A 19,591-nucleotide genomic window follows, 5' to 3' on the forward strand; every position below is an offset into this window, starting at 1 on the left:
ACCATAGGGCACAATGGTGGTTTTTAAAAAGCATTTGGCGTACCAAAGATGAAAAATGATAAGCATGCACAATAAATTCAAATAACATTGCACCGAGAACCCAATACCATAAAAGGATATTTCGTTGAACAAGCATTGTTGAAAAAGTTTCAATACGATGTAGGTGCGATGCAAAGAAAAGGAAGGAAAAATTGAAAAGAAAACTGAATTAGTTGTAGTCCATGACTGGTCATGCATCTATTTCGATACTCAACTCTCGAAAAATAATCACAAAATTAGTATAGTACCTTTAAAAATCCTGTGAGTCGTGCTAATCACTGAAAAAGGGCATAATAATTGTGAATTATTACCATGTTAACCATAAATTATACTGTATAATGAATATTATCCAAGTAGCTGTGGGCCACTTACCAAAGGTGGTTGTTCAATTACTGATGTGAATTCTATATCTGGGCTTCACTGTAAGTGGAAAGAGTAACTATTATAATGGGTCCAATTATGGGATTTAACGCTTTACATTTCAACAAAAAAATTGTATGCATTTTTTATATATATGACATACCTATATAAATGCAGTTGCGAGATAATTCTGAGGACCAACGATCCAAACCCGCGTCAAGGGTTGCCAGTTTTTCATATCAGCATGGCGGTGGAAGAGGAAAAGGAAAAGCGCTAATTAGCAATTTAGGAATAATCAGAAAGCGTTGCACATGCACTAACCCCCTTGCCTAATGATTTCTGGCAGGGGTATGCGCGAAAGACCCTGTCTTACCGGCGTCTCCGCTCGAATGGAAACTCTGGAGCACGCGTGGCAAAGGCTGGCTAGTATTTAAATCTAGGGCGCTCCACTGAGGCATCCATTTGTGTTTAGCGTCAGTCTTGAAGTGGCGGCCATGTTGGGTGTGTCAAAATGAAGAACTACATTATATTCCCTCGGCACAGCAGCTAGTTCGAGCGAGGGTTAGATGATACTATTGATGAATAAAATGAGACCACATATATGACTGTCAATTTAGGTTGCAAGCACCCTCAATCCATGCTCGCCGGATGCGAGTAGTCAATAATTAAGTTGCATATAGTGGATTGAGCCCGCTTTCTGACCGTATTTATTAAAGTATTTATTAAAGTACATGGTTTTAATATTGAAAGTGATATTAAGCAGTCGTTGTTATGAATATTATAAAGAACGCAGATTTGGCGTTTGCAATTAACCTTATATGTTGACATGCTCCTTCTGGCTTTATTTGTGGGCGTCCATAGTTATAATTTAATTGACAGTAAGCCCTAATTAGCATAATTAATCCTTCCTGAGTACCCCTAATCTGATTCTCAATAGTTGATGACATCAATATTCGTTTTGATGTGTGAACCAATTCACCGTTGATCTAAAAAAACAGCATGAATGACCAGTTGTGGGTAAGATACATATACACTTTGGAAAAATAGTTGTATGAGAAATTTTAACCACAACAATGTAATACGTCAGCTTTACATCAGTTCAAAGAAACACAGATAGTTCATGGTCAGTGTTGAGTCCATGGGCCACAGGGAGATATTGGCAGATTAGGCGGGCTTCCAGTTGTCTGAGTTTGAGGGCAAGGTTACCTCCACGGTGTGGTAGGGAAACTTTCACCATGCCCACAAATCTAATACATGCCTTGTTATCCAATTGGAGAGTTTTTTGCCAATGCATCGCAAGTGGATATTTTGAATCCTGATTTGAGATGGTAGACAGATGTTTGCGTATTCTGATCTTTAGAAGCCGAATAGTACTGCCAATATAGCGCTGTCCACACATGAACAGGATACAGTACACACAACATTTTGTGTTACAATTAATAAAAGAATTGACATATGTTCCAAGAATGCCAAAATCAATTTGAGAAGTTTCAAGTGCATAGGCGCACATTGAGCAGCTCCCAAACTTGTGGAAGCCATTGTTACTTGCCTGGCTAAGCCAGGTACATGTTGATTTGGGGTTCTACATAAAAGAAGAGGACAATATATTCTTGAGATTGCCTGGTTTGTTGTAAATAAAGTTGGGCGTGGGGTCCAACCATGCCGTGATATCTATGTCTAAGTGCAGCAAATGCCAGTGTCTTTTCACAATATTATATAGATTGGAACTATCTGTGTTGAACCGTGTAATAAATGTAAGTTTATTACTATGTGTTGTTTGTTCTTATTTTCGGAGTGAGCAAATCCACTCTCCTCATGCTTTTTACTGCTTGTTCGGCTTGGGTCAGAGAACGGGTATCCTATCCTCTTGCCAGGAAATCTGACGTATCAGTTGACATTCTTCCAGAAAATCTTGATTGTTAGAGCAATTTCGTCTTGCTCTGATGAATTCCCCTTTGGGTATGTTGGAAATGACCGCTTTTTTGTGGCAACTGATAGCATGTAAAACTGCATTGACTGAGGTTGCCTTGCAAAACGTTTTTGTTACAAATCAGTGATCTGACACGCTAATTGTTAAGTCAAGAAAGTTAATGCTAGAATTGCTATAGGCATGTGTAAATTGTATCCCCCAGTGATTGTTATTAATGAAAGTAACACATTCATTAAGGCAATCCACTGTACCAGTCCATACCATAATCGCATCATCTATGTATCGTTTCAATACATAATTGTATTGTAAATAGGTGTTATTAATAAATGCAAATTGCTTCTCATAATGATGCATACAAATATTAGCTAGAGCTGAAGCATAACTAGCCCCCATGGCTATGCCAAATAAGCTGCTTGTAGTACAAATTGTTAAACAAAAGAATATTGTTAGACAGTGCACATGACAATAGGTCTTTTACCATTTCGACATGCTCAAAAAATGAAGCAGAATGTTCCCAAAAGATATAGTTCACACTTGCAATTGCCTTCTGATGATCTATCGAAGTGTACAAAGCTTTTACATCAAGTGTTACCAACAACAGTCCCAGTGTAACTTGAAGTTGATCAAGTATTTGGAGAACATGCATGGTGTCGTCGAAAAAAGTAGGTATTGTGATAACTAATGGCGCTAAACATTCATTAATGTAAATCGATATGGGTTCCATTATGCCTCCACCACCACTTAGAATCGGTCTCCCTTCTGGAATGGTATTAAAAGACTTATGTAATTTGGGAAAAAAGTAAGATGTGGGCATAACTGGGCCATCGACAATTACAAATTGTATCTCCACATCAGTGAGCAAGCCACGTGAGTACCATTTGGACACTAATGTACTTACTATCGTACGTAGCTGGGGCATTGGATTGGAGGGGAGTTGCTCATACCACCCCAGGGAATTGAGATGTTCAAGTCCCATTGTGATGTAATCCTTTTTGTCCATGATCACCACATTTCCCCCTTTATTAGCTTCCTTTATTATTAGTGTGTCCATGACTGCTAAATTTCGCAGTGCTTTTTGTTCAGAATACGTTAAGTTATTACTTCGATTGCCGGTATCCGCGAGCCTATGGATGTCGTTGAGCACAGCTTGATGGAAAGTATCAATTATATTGTCTTTCAGAAATACAGGTACAAATTTAGATTTATTAGATAGCTCTTTAATTTACAAACTTTTTTGTTGAATGTTAAGTTCTTTCATTAAATCAAGCATATTGATCATGGGGTTATGTTCACATTCTTAAAGGACAACAATACATGTGTGTTGAGCATCGTTTCTAATGTGATATCTGAAGGAGTAGGTATTGTGGGTTTACTTTTAAAGTACTTCACTTGTGTTGAAAAATATTTCTTTAATTTAAGCTTGTGGATGAATTTAAAGAGGTCAATTTGAATCTGGACAAACTCATTAAATTCTGATGGAGCAAAGGAGAGTCCTTAAGAACTGACCGTTCATCTGAAGAGTGCATAGGTGCTCAAATTATAAATCAGATTTATCTGTTCTGGTTCCTCAAAGTTTGTTGGTAAGATGCTCTTGTTACTCCGCGGGGTGGGGGAGGGCTTTCCGCCTATTGGATTGGCCACCCCTTGTGCCCCGAGGCTTGGATCTGGGGTTATAGCATTTGTCACTAATGGTACTTGGAATCAGACTCTTTTCATTGCTGCTAATGCAGCTTGATGGTTGCCTTTTTTGTAATGGTGTATCTGTTCCAAAAAAGGCAACGGTTCAATAATTGTTTCACGTTCCCCTGTCAGGGTTTCGGAATCTTCTGGTCGTGTAGGGTCAGAGGGATTGCTCTCATCATTGCTGGCTACATTGGCTTGATCTTGACTGGTGCTCGGTCTCTCGCCATCACTGTCAATTTCCGAACTTGCCGGTGAAGATACTACACTGCTACTTCTAGATCTGGAAACTTCATCATACTTAGGTTGATAAGTGTACAACCGATTGTCCCAATAGACTCTATCATCACGTGATGATACATTAAGCTTAATTCGAAATGTGATCATTTCTGTTACATAAAAGGCAGAAACACATTTTTTTAAAAAGGCAGAAACAAAAGATGCCATACACTGGTAGCCGCAGTGTTCAGGAAGCGGGCATCATCGGGTCTGTGCTCCCAAACATTTTCCTGGAGGCAATACCTAGCACAATGAGATGAAAGAGGAGAGCAAATGCTTCAGGGAGGAAAATCTTGTTAGATGATTGTGTCCCCTTATTCTTTAGATGTTGTGTCCTCTACATGCCCAACTGAGTCAGCCCTTCAAGCTGCAAGGGTATGATATGATAGGTTATTTATAACGCGCTTAATAGCCAGAGGTTTCTAAGCATGGACCTGGGGATCAAACCTGTGTTGTTCGTTGTCGTCTTGCTTCCAAGGCGATCATGTTGCCCCTGAGCTATGCTCCCGACACAGCTATCCAGATCTAGTTTAGGCACCTTAATTGCTGTGACAAATGAACCTCCGGGACACCAGTGGTCCGGGGATGAATATCAGTTTCAAAACCATCAATCAACCCCACACCTCGAGTACTCCAAAAGGGATCCAAATAGATTGGAATAAAAGTAAATTATAAGACCTCCCTGTCCAATTTTGGTAACATGGATGGAACAGCAGGCTTATCTCTGCAAGGTCGTGGATCGTTGGTTAGTTGCAACACAGCAAAAATGCAATTATTACCCAATGATAAAAGGGACTGTCCAGTCAAGCTAGTATACAAATATCCACTTTATTATTACTACAATGGACATTTCAAGCACACTACAATTACAACCCACACTGTAAAGGAACACAGAGGACAGACAGTTTCTCAAAGAAAAGGGATACACTCTGGATACTGACAGGAGGGCAGTTGGTAAAGTAATGTCTTATAGTTCAGGTTTATTTGATTTCAACACCAACTGTTTCTACGGGCCTTTGAAAAGCACCAGAGGGCAGCACCACAATGTACCTGGTGGTGAAGAAGTTCTTGGTGCTCGACAGCGTCGAGGGGGTTCCAGGGCGATTCGCAGTCCGTGAGAGAGAGTTAGCGGTAGGAGATAGCTGCGGGTACCAGGCAGTTCGGCAAGCAAAGCTGGACGGACATTTGCAGGCTGTCCGGCACATTGGCACGGGGCCAAGGATTGTTGTGTCTGTGCTGGTTGGCCGATCTGGAATGCTGGTCGAGGCATCTTGGACGTCTCTGGTGACTGCGGCGTGACAAGCAGGGTACGCTGTGTGCTAGCTGTGCACCAGTTCTGGAGCTGCTGGACGGGTCCTCTCAGTCTGGTATCTCCCTCTGTTCCCTGGCAGATGTTTAGGGGAGGGATTTTGCTTCCCTCTTGGAACTCCTGGCCTTCCTTCACTGGCAGAACATGTAAGGTAGACTGTATCTTCAGCTCAGGTCCAAATTAGTTCTTCTTACTCCTTGCAAAGTCTTCAGATGATCTGATCAGTGAGGGCTCAGCCCTCTTTTAAAGCCTAATGGGCCCCAGTGATTGGTGCAGGCTAAGCCCACCTTAATGAACCAATCCGTGGTCCCCACCAACAATCGTCAGTGATGCTTGAGGTCTGAATCGGAGCGCTTCGCAACAGACAGGAGAAGGATGACAACATATACTTCTAAGTCCCACCCATCTTCATGTCTTCTGTACATCAAAGTGTCTCCATAAATAACAGAGCCCTATGCAGTGCTTGGTCACAACATTTGCCTCCTTTGAAGTAGGGGGTTAAAGGCAGACTTTCGTCTCCTACAATTCACATACTTCCCTGCTCTGAAAGGGGTGGTTCCAGACAGGACATTCACTGCCCTTTCATGCCAAGGAGGGGCGTTAGTACCAAGATGACACTTTGAGCCTCATTACGAGTGTGCTAGTCCGGTAACAACGGTGCCGGTAAGCCAACCAGCACTGTTACCAGATCGGCGCACACAGTCTGTGGGCGGCTGCCGTCCCGCCTGCCAGGTTGGACCTGTCGGGCGGGACGGTCACCCGCCCGCAGCCCTTTATGGAAGCACCAGCACAGTTATAAAGGTGCCAGTGCTTTCGGATCCCCATTCCCATTGAGGCCTATAGGACTGAAATGGGAATGGGTATTAGCGATTTACCGGCACCTGACTTCCAGTAACACCAGGGTCGCAATCCCCCGGTGTTTCTGTGAAGCCAGGCACTGGAAGAATTCACATGCGATTTACCGGCACGGCTACCGCCGGACTTGTAATGAGGCCCATTGAATGGTTACATGTCTTTATACAGAAATATTTTATATTGAATGAACATATCTTGAATATTTTAGAAAGAAAAAGGTTATAGAGAATGCACTTTTTTGTGGGGTTGGGGGTTCCAACCCCAATTTCCCACCCCTAAAAACCCACCTCAACCGTTTACCAAAAATATTTAACCCTTTACCCCGCCCCTAAATGCATTGGATATAAAAATGTTTGTTATAAAAGTTCCAATATAAAGACTGCATACCACATGGCATTACAAAGAGGTCTTGGTCTCTGGTCTCCATCGCCCCTTCCTGCACCCAGGCCTTCCCTGAGGCCTGTTAATTACCATTCTTCAGTATTCTCTGCCACCAGCAAGGTGTAACACTGGAGATGCAAATCCATAGGGCCTTGAAATGCCAACCAGGCTGCCCAGGGCCAGAGGCTTTTGATGTACCCACAGATGTCAGGTGACAGCTGCACATGACAGCGGAGGGTGGTGCTGGTAAACTGTGTCATCCCAGAGTACATGACTAATTTTCTGCTGTGCGGTGAGCATAGAAAATAAGTGCGGGAATGGCCCCACATGTTTTCCGTAGGTTAATCTCCCATCATTCATTCTTTTTAAATAAACAAAAATCAAAAAGCCCAGGCGAACGCACTCTCCCTGTGTGGATGGTGGAATTCCTCACAGCTTCAAACTTAAAGTTCAATATCGTTCCGATGGAGGGGGTGGGTGTGGGCGGGCTAAAACTCTGAAACTGATTACACATACATTGTTCAACTAGTAAATTGACTGAACCAAATGCCTATAGCCGTTTAGAAAGTTACATCAAAGTGCCAGTGTGGAGAGCGGGCAGCCATCACCACCTCAGCAGTGATTTCTGAATGGATTTCTCACCAAATCGAAGGCAGAGACAGACCAAGGCTTTAGACTTCCCTCTCTCTAATTTGTGTAGCTCACCAATTCATACATTTTTCGTTGCATTCTGGCACTTGTAGTCCAACATTTATAACGAAAAACTCAAAACCACAAGCAGTGAATAAAATAAGTTCCTTATGTCTGATATGAGACTTAATACATCATTTTAAATCCCTGCAAGAAAAAAAAGAGTAAGCACACATTGTTTTTTTTTTAACAAAGGGTGCCCATGTGATGGCTTGGCGATTCTTGGTTATATATATTAAAGTGTGACACTATGATCTTTGTGTCAGTACCACCAACACAAGGAGTGTCTAAGAGACAGATCCCTTTAGACTACGAATAACACTGCATTAATGGTTCTCAGACAAGGAACTTCTCAATTTCAGTGCTGCTCAGACAAAGCGGGTCCCAGTGTCAGATCCCTTCAGATTAGGATGGTTTCAATGCCAGCACGCTTCAGACAATCCGTGTCTGCAACTTGAAACCCCCGGATGAGGATATTCTCAGTGTCACAGCTTCTCAATCCAGGAGGATTTCAGTATCGCTGCTTCTTAGATAAAAGACCCCATAATCAAAGCCCATCACACGTGACGTGTCTCAGAATCTGATCAGATCAGAGAAAGTAAGCTTCTGAGTTGGAATTCCCTACAGTAAGCGCAACTTCCAAATTAGACACTCAAAGTTAAAAAGCCAAATCTACTGAGACAAGCGATGTTTAAAAGTAAGACCTCGCAAAATTAGGATACCTCTGAAGTCTTTGGACTTGAAGAAAGCGCAGAGGACCTCTGAGGTGGTGTCATGGGTTGATGCCACAGTACACATAGAAACTAAAGATTACTTCAAAGCCTTTATTTCACTCATTGTACAATGGCGTTGGATGACCTCGTAGAAGAAAGGAAGCAACCTGGGAAGAGGTGTGTTTCTACAACAGACCTTTGTGACGATGGAGGTAATGAAACCAGGGAAAACCCCGTAAGCTTGAGACACTAATTTCCTGACTCCCAAAGTCCTATTGCCTCGTCTAAATCCAAAGTTACTGGGGTGTCCACACCCAAGACAATGGCCTTTGAGTCGCACAGTCTCAGGGTGGTTTATAGTGGCCCTGCACACTTCACTGTCTTGTGTTATCTTGGTCCTCTGTTATGTTCTTGCTCTTCATCTGTGTCTTTTTCTTGCGTTGCTTCCTGGGTGATTCATTAATCACCCTGGAAGTCCAGCATGCCTATTGCCCATCTGTACTGAATTCTCTCCTCTCTCTCCCCCAGACCTCCTAAAACAATCACCTCCGTCAAACCTACTTCTTACTCTGACAATATCATCCTGGCCTCCATCATTAAGCAATTGATGGGCACGATGCTCAATGCACTCCTCAGCATCATTTAATGCCTCCCTCACTGAAAGATAATTTCAGGAAACCATCAAGACCAATCTTATATACCCGCTTTTGAAATAAACTAGATAGACTTAGATGACCGGCAAAACTAGCGTCCCATTACCAATCTCCCATTTATTGGTAAAATCTTGGAAAAAGTCACTACACAACTACTCGCCAGTATCGAACAACTACACTTCCCGAATGACTTTTGTTTCAGGTTGCGCCCTAATGTGCATCGAGACAGCCACCATCCAGGTGATAAAGTCGACTTATGCCTCCTCGTCCTCTTTGAGCTCTCGGATGCATTAGACACCATTGACTACTGCATCCTTCTCATCTTACTCGCCGACTGGATGGGATTCTCTAGCACTATCCTTAATTGGTTTCTCTCTGGTAGAGACCAGGCTGTCCAGATGGACACATTGCATTTTAACCGACTCCCAGTCTCCTGCGGAGTTCCTCAAGACTCTGTACTCTCACTGATCCTTTTTAATTTTTACATGGAGCCTCTGGGCACACTCCTCTAATATCTCGATATAGCCATCTACACATACATGGCCGATATTCACTTGTATATCAGACTAAAAAGTCCAAAGGAAATTGGTGATCTCTGCGATAACCTAGACCTCATCCATTCCTGGATGTTGACTACTTACCTCCATCTTAATCAATCCATGGCCAAATTCAACCTCATTGGTCCTCCCGCTAAACAACAACCTGTCCAAAATTGATCTGTGCCTAGAAGGATTTGATCCGCAACTCTCACAATCTATATCTGTCAGTGTGTGTGCCACAAGTGCTTTTGTCCGTTCCTGTGAATAATTTGCTCTTTGCTCTTATTCGTCATACATGCTGGGGCTTAAGAACTTGATGTGCGCTTTTCTCTCAGCCATGCTCTGCACATGGAATCCTGAATAGAATCAGAAGCTTTAGGGAAATGGCTTGCTTATCTCCTACACCGTTCACTTCTTCCATGAGCTAGTTTCCCTTGGGTCTCTTCTTTAGGACTGCAAAGGAGCACCATGAACATAACTCTGGAATCCATCATCCAGTACTTAGGATGCACACTTTCCATTTGGGAATATGGTTCTTCCTTCTTCTGGGCTGCTTTTGGACCATGAAGAGTGGACTGGGGGTCCTCCACCTACCGTGTTCTGATGTTGTATCATGGATGTTCCCCAGACTCCCTCTTTGGGCACGGCGCACGTTCCTTCGTTGCAGTGTGTATTGGGCCATAAGACCACTGTCGCAAAGCCAAACACTGTCACACTCTGGTCTCACTGCAGACCCGTGAGGTTGGGAGAACATCTATGTGAGATTGGCTTAGAGTACAGGGATCTCTGTTTCTGAATCCTTAAAATCAGGCGAGTTAACCTATTCAGAGACTAGGAAGGGTTGAGTTCTTCTGACAAGGCGTGAAAGGGGCCCCTAGGGGTCCCTTACATCTGTGGAAACAAGGCAAATCACCACACACGATAGATACGCCAGACACAAGGTTGAATTCCCAAAGCTAGGGTTTATTGCAAAGCAAATAGTTGGCCAACTCGGTCTCACGCCCCGCGATGTGTATCTCTAGACCTCGAGGGACGCAAGAGAGTGAATTACGTACATCTTACATATATACAAAATGCATATCATACAATCAGCTATGACATGTTTAACACCCCCCTTTATTGGGTTTCTTTGAACTCGGTGTGATGATGGACACTTTCGACAATTATGACACCTTCAAATATCTATTCTAGTAACAATATGCAATTTTGCAAGTGCGGAGGCATTTTTTAGTTGTACAAAACACAGTGCTTCTGTTCTTGGAAGCGAGCTACATACGGGGGAAGAGTCACATTCCAGACCTTGCTATCTATGAGGTGCTATTCGTGTCCTGGGAGCCGACACGCTCTACAGGGCTCAGTAAAGGGGGGGCCGTAAGAAGAGCATAATTCAAGCCTTTAGCTGCTTTATTCTAACATATTCTACCATATAACGGGACTGGCTGGCAGCTGTGAAATGATTAAATGCCCTGCGGCTCTGCTTCAAGGCTACATTCGGGAGAAAGCCGGGCATTCCTTCCCGGCGCTGCTTACGTTGTGTTTCAACGAACCCTTATTAGCCTCGCGGCCCTGGGAGCCCTGCTGGTGTGAGTGTGCAGGATGGAGATCCCACAGAAGGAGAGGTGGGAAGCAGGTGCTGCCGAGAAGCAGAGACGGAGCTGCACATGATAGCCAGAGAGTGCTGAGCGAAGCACCGGGCGACCAGGCTTTCCTGCTCGGCGAGAAGCCATTAACAGGAGTGGCCAGGCCCCGGTAAGTGTCAGGGACACTAGAGCCCCTTGGCGCTCCAATGACCGTGAATGTAGTAGAGATCCACGGAAAACGCTGACGTCTTCCTTGTTTTCATCCATATCTTCTGAACAGGAGTTTCATTTTTTCACACGATTGTAATTCATGTCTGTTCATCGCTGACGGATAAGACCTTGGCTTCTTGGGGCTGATCCAGCCTCGCCTTTCTGAGATTCACTTCTTTTATTCAATTGTTTTTCAACTGCGACACACTGGAAAGAGGCCTTCCTTCTCTGGTCCATCTCTGCTATAACACGTAGTGCAAACGTCCATTATTTACTTGCTCCTATATATGTATATGTTGGCGCTTGCCTCAATCTATTCACTACTTAGCTAGCCTCAAGAATACTTAGTCTTCATGTGTTTCTTTGCATCTGTACATGTGTAAAATGACTTGATATCTTCGTTTCGGTATCATATGCCTTTTCATCTCGAGCCCAAGATGTCACTCATCTTTGCTACTTCCTTGATGCCTTATAGACTTTCTTCACTTTCGTGTCTCTGCATCTCAGCTAGCGTCAGTATTACTTTGCATGACATCACCAATTTGCTCTTTTGCTCTCTTTTCATGCTTCTTCTGGGATTTAATTCAAATGGCCATCATACTGTCTTGTATGCAGGTATGGCTTTCTTAATGGGAACCTTGCTTCCAGGATTCTCCTTGGTATCAGTATTTTTACTGGTACTGCACGTGTTTCACACTCTGCTTCCCAACATGTAGGCAATATCTGTGAGATGCTTGAGGTGGGGGTGCTTGGGTCCTTCTCTACAAATGAAAGAACCAAAGTTGCATTTAGTGATTTTCGAATTGAATTAACCAAGCCAAGCAGCATTTTTGGAATACCGAATTGAATGAAGAAAATAGTTACATGTATTGCACCTCGAATTGAATGAAACATACAAGACTGCACTTTTTGAGTACTGAACTGAATGAGATACGCAAAATCTACATCTATAAAACACTGAATGAAAGGAAAGAAAAACTTTCTAAATGAACAATTAACTGAAATTAATTATGAAACTAAGTTGAATGAAAGACTCTTGAGGGCAAAGTTGGAGTCAAGGTTGAGAGACCACTTGTCTATTAAGGTGGTGGAGCTGCATTGGAGAACGACTTGTTTGGCTGAAAATTGAACTACTCAAGGAGACCTGGAAGTTCCACGTTGCATGACCTGTAATGGGTGCACCGTGTTCTAAAACTGCACCAAGACCCGAGAACTACTATCTTGTGGAATAAAGAACTGTTGAAAAGTGAATCTGAGGTTCCTGGTTGAGTGACCTGTAATGGGTGGACCGTGAAGTCTAAAACTGGGCCAAGACGAGAGAACCACTATATTCTAACAATGATGTTTACTGTTGTGGAAGAAAGAAACCAACCATTGATGTATATCAGATTTGGGGAAGGAAATCCTAAGTTGTAAAGAATTGTTGAAATACGAAACCAAAGCTCCAACATACTTGTTTTTGTGTCATCTTTTGATGTTGATCTTGGGGAAGGAAACCCTGAGACATGCTGCCTTGAAACTGTATTGAACTTGGGGAAAGGTATCCTGACCTTTAGAAAAGTGTGGAACTTTATTGCTTCAAGTCAAAAAGGAGGTAAATTGAACATTGTAATGAACTTATTGATATTTGGGGAAAGGAAGCTGAAGGGTGAGCTATAGCTGAAAATAGCTCAGAACTTTACCTTTGGAAAACTGTTTAGTTTATGCTTGACATCCAAACACATTGTTTTGTCTTAGTTTTGAAGGAATGTATACGTTTTTGGACACAGACGTTTCAGTACATCATATTGACACAGACTATCTTTAGTTTCTTCAGGTAGGGAAATCGCCCATTAACATAGTGCAAGTTAGGCCTTACTCCATCCTGACATTTTCATTAATAAAAATCTTTTGTTATATATTGAATCTATTGTCTGTGTCTCTGTCCATGATGCCAATTTCACAAATGGTGTCGGGAGTGGAATGCGGCTCAACTGAAACAAGTTGGGGACCCTAAGATATGATAAACAAAGTGCCGGAGCATCAGATCCCTCAGTGACCACAAAAGGCTCTATCCAATTTGAAATCTGTAGTCAGTGCTCCAGATAAGATTTTGAGGTCGGAGTATTTTACTCCCTATATTTTTAAACTTTGAGAGTAAAATGACTTTTCTCTTTTGCAATAGAGTAAAATGTATGTGACATCCAGCCGAGATGTGGCAAAACTGTGTGCAAATCATTACCAATCTGGCAGCTTTCTGCATTGTGACAGAATACACCTTTCATTATTTCTCTTAGGTCTGCCCATTTGATCGCGCCTGTATATATTTAAATGATGAAAACACAAAAACCTAGTCCATTATATAGTAGAGCAAACATGAATTGTATTGTGTGTTTTGAGGTTTGATAGCAGAATTGTCTTTTGATGTTTAATGGAAGCCCTCATTTCCTGAAACCATTACAAACAACAAACGAACATTACTACCTAGTGGTATGTCAATGTTATGATACAACAGTGCAGAGAGGCAATGACTCCATGCTAAATTCTATACCTAATCTCATGGTGAAATGGTAATTTATTTAGCGCTTTTGGCAAAGCGCTGTACATAGAACATATGTATTACAATTATCACCAAACAGAGGTTGCCACTCCTGTATCGATATCGAAAGGATGAAAGGCTGAGTTGGCCACCAGGATTCGTACCTTCAACTTACAGATCACACACACAGATCACAGCAATGAACACCCAACCCGCTGAAGTACCTTATTGGTTAACATCATTCAGAGGTCTGTAAACTGAGTATCGACTGAGGTGTAATAAACAGAGTGCTTAGATGTTTGACGACCCATGTATGAAGCGCTACATAAAGTTAAATACCTATCTGGATTATCACAGGGACAGGTTTTGCTTAGTTTCTATTTCAATTACAAATGTAACTTTCATTTGTTTGTTTTTAAACAGTGCTTGCACTTCATGGAGAGTCAGGTTTTGAATGTTTTAATTGTAGTCTTGAAGATTTGAGAGGCTGTACAACTCATGTGATTGGTGTATTGACAATCACTCACCCTTGAGCAAGACTGCCCTGCCACTGACCATTTATAGTAATGTACCCCATTCACTGCAAGGTTGAATGGATGTAAACTAGACCATGAATAATTATCATTTTACACACTGTTTTTATAATTAGAGTGTAAATTAAATCCTTAATGTAAATATGATCTGCCCCTGTAAAATTATGCACACAGCACAGGAACTCTGAAAAATACAATTGTGTAATACTGGTTTGCTTTCACTGGGAAAAAAAGCATGATTTGTTAGAAAAGATGAATTCTCAATTGAAACATAGTTTTCCATCTTATTAATTATACAATCCTGAAATGTAGGAAAATAAATATGCACAGTGCTTCGGTTTGCTCCATGAGCATCTACACACAACACAGCAGACGCTGAATGGAAAGAAACCCTTCCCTTTATCAGTGTGTGCAGTTTGTTTTTTTTGAAAGACTTAAGACAAATAAATTCTGTTTCAGAGGTTTTTCTCCATGTCTTGCAATGATATCAATGTAGATAAAAAATCAAAAGAAGCGTTCTGGTTTCTGTCAAGTAGCCTTATCTTTGCACTGCCCTCTGCTCTAAACTTATGCATAAATGTGCACAGGAAAATAATAAAGCTGTCATATTTATAAGATTCTCATGTGTAAAAAGGCCTGGTACAAACCTTATCTGGAGGCCTGTCTGTAGCAGTAGAAATGAGACCATTCCTCCAGGGGAAAGAAGATCGATACCCACAGACTTAGTTCTTCCCCTGGACACCTATGACAGATTATCCCCCAAGTCCGGGCCAGCCTGGAGGTTTCGGATTGATGTATTGGTGGGAGTGATGGACCTAGATTTGAGAGGGGATGTTAAGGTCCTATTACAGAACCAGGTAAAAGATCTGTTTCAAATCCATCAAGGTGATGAGATCGCTCAAGGGGTGCTGGATAAAGCTGTGTTCCCTATGCTTATTGAAGAATCTGAGAAGGAGAGTACAGATAGGTGAACTCGGGGTTTTGGGAGGCAGATGAGCCATCTGGTGACCCTCCCAACTTTCAATGCAGGAAACGTATAGAGGAAGAACCCGAGACCCTTCCCAACTTAGCTTTTGCCCAAAGAAACAACTCCTTGTTGGCAGAAGCTTTTGTACAAATCATATCGGAAACAGAGGGTTGTGAGAAAGGAGGTCCTTTTTTCTTTCTGAAACACAAGATTCTCTATAGTGGAGATACAACTTCAGAGGGACTGACAAGAACCCAGTTTGTAGTCCCTAAAAGTCATAAACGGGTTGTTTTGGAAACAGCACATTCACATCTAACAGGAGGTCATCTGGGACAGTCCAAGACTTATGCATATATAACAAATACATTTTACTGGCCTGGAATCCACGCAGACATTAAGATCTTTTGTCCAAGCATGTGAAGTTTGTCAGAAAACAAGCACACATATACCACCACCAGTTCCCTTAAATACATTGCCAATAATTGACATCCATTTTCCCACATTGGTATGGATAGTGTGGGACCCTTGGAAACTTCTGAATTAGGGAACATATATATTTTCGTTATTGTAGAGTATGCCACACGTTATCCCGGGGAATCCCTTTGAGAAACAACACTACACAACAAATTCTGAAACATCGGATCCCTTTTATCTCTCAAGTAGGGTTCCCGAGGGAAATATTGACTAATCAGGGCTCTACCTTTGAGTACACGTATGGGAGAAGTTAAAGAGTTGTTGCATATCGCAACCCTTTGAACATCAGAGTAGCATCCCCAAACAGATGGCTTGGTGGAAATATTTAATAAAGCCTTAAAGAACATACTCCAGACATTAGTTGAACAAGATGGTAAAAATTGGGACGAAATGATAGCCTGGGCCTTATTTACAGCACGAAAAGCCCTGAGGCCTCAACAGCCTTTTCCCCGTTTCAACTCCTTTATGGACAAGAACTATGGGAATTCCTTCATATGTTATGAGAAACCTGGGAAGAAAGAGAGGAAGCACCTATTCAACTATCTGAAATGGCCAATAGATTGATAGAACAAATGACAGCTGTAAAATCTCTGGCACAAACTCATATGGGTAAGGCACAGGAACAACAAAATATCTCTTATTAATAGAAAGGTGTCACCAAGATTCTCCTAAATAGGTCCAAAGGTACTGGTCCTATTACCCCTTCAGAAAATAAATAAGTGTCCCGATGGCATGGCCCCTATGAAATATTAGAACAAACGGATCTATATAATTATAAGATCGCACAACCAGACTGCCTTAAAACCCAGGTCTATCATATAAATTTGTTAAAGGAAAGGAAGGAAAATCCTTCAGAGTCTCCAATTATAATATTATTATGTCTATTGCCAGAAGATAAAGCCTTAACTTCATCTGATCTTAACAACAATCAGAAACAGGAATTATATGAACTGATAAGACATTTTACAGATGTGTTTCTTGAAGAGCCTGGGAGAGTAACTGGTATATATCACCATACCCGCACTCCGGCAGGTAAAGTGGTACATTTAAAACCATATAGGTTATCTGAGGCTAGAAAAGAAACCATCAAACCATCACTGAGGAAGTTAAAACCATGTTAGAAGCCAACATCATTGAGCCTTCCAATAGCCGTTGATCCTCCCCATCTTGTTGGTGGCAAAACCCGATGGAAGTTGGAGATTTTGTATAGATTATCGTAAAGTAAATTCCATCTCTGCTTTTTATGCTTACCTCATGCCTCGTATTGATGATCTGATAGATTGACTGGGTAATGCTATCTATCTTTAACATTAGATTTTACAAAAGAATATTGACAAGTGCCTCTGCATAGACCGGACACAGAGAAAATGGCTTTTTCCACTCCTTTGTGGTTGTTTCAATTTAAAGTCCTGCCTCTTTTGGCTTCGTAGTGCTCCTGCAACATTCCAGATGCTTATGAATACAATTTTAAAACCATACTCAGAATTTTGCAGATACTATATCAATGATATCGGCATCCATGGCGGGACATTGGAAGATCATTTGCACCACCTCTATACAATCATGTGGGTGTTTCGAGAATCAGGGCTAACCGCCAATCCAAAAAAGTGCAGACTGGCCGAATCAGCGTTAAAGTATTTGTTTTTTGTTTGTTGGCAATGGTACGGTCCAACCCCAACAAGAAAATGTAAGAGCTGTCCTTGATACAACCCCTCGAAAAATGAAGAAAGATATAAGGGCCTTTTTTTTGGTTGATCGGATATTAACTAGGATGACAGATACACTGAAAAATGCTGAGCCCCAAAAGATCAAATGGGAAGATGACCCTGAAACAAGCTCGAGGCCCTATTTTAAGAGTAGCGGCTTTCTCTAAGGAATTCATCCTCCAGACTGATGCCTCTTTGATGGGATTAGGAGCTGTACTGTCACAGAACCATGACAATTTGGAATACCCCATTCTGTATGTCAGCAGAAAGCTTTTCCTAGAGAAAAAAAAAACTATTCAGTCATTGAGCTAGAGGGATTAGCTATAAAATGGACCATGTTACATCGGAAATATTATCATCTGGGTCGTAGATTCTGTCTAATAACAGGCCACTCTGCTCTAGTTTGAATCAGTCAGAGAAAAGAATCCAATCCTCAGGTAATGCAATGGTTTTTAGACCTCCAACCATATTGCTACACAGTTCAATGCAGGAAAGGTCAAGAACAGGCCAACGTAGACTTTCTCTCCTGGTTTCCCTATGAAGAATCTCGGTCCAACTCGCATTGGGGAAGGGTATGTGAGAAACCTGAGGGTATTCTCACTCCTACTCCCCTTGGATCCTCTATGCAGGTGGCCAAGGAAAGGCCATTGCTATTGGATTTTGACCCTGGGGGGGGGGTGAGCGCAAGAGAGGGAGGGTCACCTCAGTGGAGGGTCCTTGGGGATTGGGAGTGAGGTACCTTTAGGCAAGACATGGTATCCCCCTTATCCTCATGATATTCTGCCTAACAATCTTCCAACTTTTATAGGACATTAAAAAGCAGTTCCCCTTTATTTTCCTCTTGAGGTAACTAGCAGTCCTGAGATGAGGAAGAAACAACTGAGATTTATGAATAGTGCACACTTTCCCCACTATAGTACTAAGATGAGGAAATAGCAACTGAGAGTAATAGACACCAATTACTCTCATCACTTTGGTACTGGGATGAGGAAGGTGCATGAAGGTCAGGCATGTCTGTGTAATCAAAGTGGGGCAGTATTAATTGATGGTAAACACCTGCAGCCGATTAAAGGACCACAGGTGTATAAAAGGTGGAAGGCTGAAGCACAAGGTGAATCAAGGAAAGAGGAAAGCCCAGCGGAAGGAGTTGTGCAGGAGCAAGAGAAACCGAGATGCAGAGAAGACAACTTAAACTCTGGAAGCCCGGTTGGTGTGATTTTGCAGGACGGAGATCCCACAGAAGGGAGGCAGGCAGCAGGCATTGCAGAGAAGCAGAGGTGGAGCTGTGGGTGAGAGCCAGAGAGGGCTGACCGAAGCAGCCGCCGAACAGGCTTTTCCGCTTGGGGAGAAGCCGTTAAGAGGAGCGGCTGGGTCCGGGAAAGTGTCATGGACACTAGAACCCCTTGGCGCTCCAAGGAGCGTGAATGTAGTAGCAGTCCACAGAAACAAGTAAAGTTGTCTTTATTGAACACCAAACTGAAAGAAAACTTTAATGATTACTGCATCAAATGAAATACGCAAAGTTGTTTTTATTGGATACCGAATTGAATGAAAGAAAGTTTCATTTAGTGATTTAACAAATTGAATGAACCAAGCCAAGCATAATTTTTGGAATACCAAATGTAATGAAGGAAACAAAGTTACATTTATTGAACACCAAATTCAATGAAACATATAAGGATGCACTTTTTGAGTACTAGGCTGAATGTTATCTATTGAATAAAGAACTGTTGAAAAGTGAATTCAAGGATCCTGCTTGTGTGACCTGCAATGGGTGCACCCTGTAGTCTAAAACTGCACCAAGACCAGAGAAGCCCTATATGCTAACAAGGACGTTTACTGTTGTCGAAGAAAGAAACCAACCATTGGTATATACCAGTTGGAAAGAATTGTTGAAATACAAAACCAAAGCTCCAAGATACTTCTTTTTGTGTTGTCTTTTGATGTTGATCTTGGGGAAGCAAACCCTGAGACATGCTGCCCTGAAACTGTATTGAACTTGGGGAAAGGTATCCTGACCTTTAGAAAAGTGTGGAACTTTATTGCTTCAAGTCAAAAAGAAGGTAAATTGAACATTGTAATTAACTTATTGACATTTGGGGAAAAGAAGCTGAAGAGTGAGCTATAGCTGAAAATAGCTCAGAACTTTACCTTTGGAAAACTTAGTTTATGGTT

The sequence above is a fragment of the Ambystoma mexicanum genome, chromosome 1p (assembly GCF_040938575.1).
Source record: "Ambystoma mexicanum isolate Mex_15411 chromosome 1p, UKY_AmexF1_1, whole genome shotgun sequence".
Classification (NCBI taxonomy): domain Eukaryota; kingdom Metazoa; phylum Chordata; class Amphibia; order Caudata; family Ambystomatidae; genus Ambystoma; species Ambystoma mexicanum.